Source organism: Sitophilus oryzae, unplaced genomic scaffold (genome assembly GCF_002938485.1).
Source record: "Sitophilus oryzae breed Bouriz unplaced genomic scaffold, Soryzae_2.0 scaffold_377_pilon_pilon, whole genome shotgun sequence".
Taxonomy (NCBI): Eukaryota; Metazoa; Arthropoda; class Insecta; order Coleoptera; family Curculionidae; genus Sitophilus; species Sitophilus oryzae.
This window is the reverse complement of record NW_022146948.1, coordinates 3,378-6,754: the sequence shown is the minus strand read 5'-3', so window position 1 is coordinate 6,754 and position 3,377 is coordinate 3,378.

Genomic DNA, 3,377 nt, shown 5'->3' with positions numbered 1-3,377 from the left:
GCTCGATCGACGCGATATCGCGTTGCTTGCTCGCCGCTTTCCTCGTCGCGCCACTATGTTTTTAGCCTAAGCCGTAGGCTGTCCTTACCACTTTTTCGATCGTCACCTATATTGTAGCTTGTGTATCACGGCCTTGAATTTTTAACCCCAGCGCGCGTAAAGAAGTTTCACTTCAGAAGTGCTCCGAAACGATGTATAAGACAAGAGAAAAGTAAATAAAGTCAATGGAAGTCCGAAAGTCCTTTAGTATTAATACTGGAACATTGTCTACCATATTTATCTATTATTGTTTTCTTAAAAGAATAAAACATTCTCGCATTTTAAAGGACATGTGACATCAATGCACGTTTATATAAACCCATCTAACTCAAAATTAAAACGTAAATATATTGCCACGTCACCATTTCATTATCGACATGCAATACAAAAAAGTTCACGGTTGTGCTGAGCCCTCTGTTGTGGCATCGAACACCGAAGTGCCCTTTATCTATTACGTATCAATCATGCCGCGCTTTCAGCGAGCGAGAGGCTTTAAATTTGGCAACACTCCTCCGCTTTAAACCGCGTGCCACGTCAATGATAGATTGGATTTTAATACTTGTGTATTGATACGGGAAAGTATGGTCGAGGGGGTAGAGTGGTTATTTTGAAGCGTCGCGTTGGCGCTCGACGGGGGATGGTTTATTTTAAAATTCTGAGGGGGTATAGGATGGGATAGATTACCATGTGATTGAATAAAAATATGTAAAAAAATGTGATACACTATGTGCGCATATTTGATGAAAATTTGGTGAAACTTCTTACTAACAGCTATTAAATTGAAGAATTTGAAGTACATATATTTTTTTTTTATGAATGCTTTTTATAAACTGCAAAAATATTGGAGTTAATATTAAACCGTATAGGTACTATTCTAGCCTTATAATTTTATGTCTTTTTAATTTTTATTAAAAAACGATAATTCTATCACCCGTCCGGATAGCCCTGACAGCTGTAGCCATTAAACCAAAATACTACTATATCTATTATATCTCTGACTACTAGCCCTGACAGCTGTAGCCATTAAACCAAAATACTACTATATCTATTATATCTCTGACTACTACTAACTGCTACTAACCCAAGGTTATTAAAAGGTAAGGTTGTCTCGTAACTCTTGGACCAATAGGAGCGAAGCGGAATAGCATCCCTCTGACGTAGATAGAACGTATAAAAAAGAGAGATACAAGGATAATACAATAAAGAAAACACACATCAAACAACTAAAAACTATTGTCGCCATACACTATAAACAATAAAGTACACAATGAATATCGATACGGAAATACACTGTCGGACTGTGGGCAGTTTTTATCCCTTTATCTATGAGCGGTGTCATTCCTATGACGTAGTATGTAGATGACGTTTTCGATAATGGCGGATCGAGTTACGAGACAACCTTACCTTTTAATAACCTTGCTACTAACCAGAGAAATAGAAGGGATAGAGAATGAGCGTCAACATGCGCAGAAGGTCTAATCAAGTTGGGCGCCATATTCCAGGTCTCCGTGTCATTTTGTATATAGGTGGTAATCTATAAGTAATCAAATATCAATTTGCTGTTTTCAACCATACGGGGGGCAATTTAAATTTAGTGAAATTCTATCATTCATTATGGTTAGTTAACATTAATATGATTTATTTAATTATCAGTTTCAAAACTGCGTACAATATTGGTATATAATACACTAAATATACGAATATTCTGACAAAAGACGCTACGGACAGATGACCTTTTCGTCGTAAAACACTCGAAATGATATTAAATAAGTATTTACAATATTTCATGTTTACTTGTACTGAATTACGCGTTTCAATTTAAAATTTTTGCAAATTTGGTAAAAATTGTTCTAAACAACTTTTTGTTCAAGTTGTATATTCATAAAAAACATTTGGTTCATAATTATTTTTGATGATTATCTACCTTGTATTTTTAATATAAACCTAGAAAAAATATGTTTTTGTTTTATTTTTTTTATTCGTCCCTTCAAATTATGTTTCAAAAACTGTTACATAACATGTCCTCTAACAAATATTTTCATAATACATAAACATCATTGATTTTATTAAGGGTATTATTATTAGTATTTATCCTGGTTTTTGTCGACAATAAAAACTCAATCTTGTAATAGAACATCAATTTTATATTTCGTAAAATTATTTTGATACAAATTCGATTTGTCAAAATTCAAGTCATTAATATATTGATAAACAACCCAAATTATTCCTAAATATTTTATTATAAACAAAAACTGTTACCGGTAAGTTTGTAAAACACATTATGGTTTGTCGTAATACTAGAAAAAATCATTTATTTTTTGCACAAAAGAAGCTTGTCGATCCTTATTTGTCCATAACAAAATTCTGTATGTACATATACCTAATTTATTATTAAGAAAATTAGATTATATGATCTCAGAATTTTAAGAAATTTTTTTTTAAGATAAAATAGTTTCTTCTCAACTGTAATATTGTCAACTTTGGCCTGTATTTTATCTATTTAAAAACATGGGATTGACCATCCCCTTACTAAAATACATACTTGAAGGTACCGATTAAGTTTCATTGCATCAAATACCTTTGCTATAAATTCTGGCTCACAATTTAAGGCCATTGCAAAATGCTTTTGAACTTCATCATAGATTTTACAAGAATAAAAGTGTAATATTGAAACAAACACTCTTAAAGTACAAGGAACTCTTAAGAAACTTCTGCCTACAGATTTAATTTTCTTAACTTTCCTCCCTTTCTTCCAATATAAATCTTGCCATTTTTTCAGTCCAATGTTCCTTGTTTTTACAGTTGTAGGAATACTAAAAATTTTGACTATAGAACTTGATACTATGTTTGAAAAAGCCTTCATACCTGTAACTGTGCATAAATCTAATTAACTGAATTCTCCTCCTCTTGACACTCTGAACACGGCTGCTGCTAATGTTAGAAATATTTAGCACAAAACTACAACTACCTACAACAAACTTTACAATAAAAGTGTTAAATTTTCGCTGTTCGATTAAAATACCCTATCTTATGTTTTCTTTTCCTCCAAATAATCTTCTTGTCAAGTAAGGACCAATCTTATTTGATATATTTCTGGTACACTTGAACTTGTGCTTTCATGGACACTATAAGAGTGCACTGTTTTACAGAAGCACGAACACTGATTCCAAGTATCTTCTTCCTCCACACGTAATAAAAACATCCTCTTTAAATGGCCACATCATACACTTATTTTTGACCATTCCCAATTACAATCACGATTTTTACAAATCGCCTTTAGGAAAACTAAAAATAAACAGTTTTGAATCATCTGTAAACACAATTATGTTGTATAAACT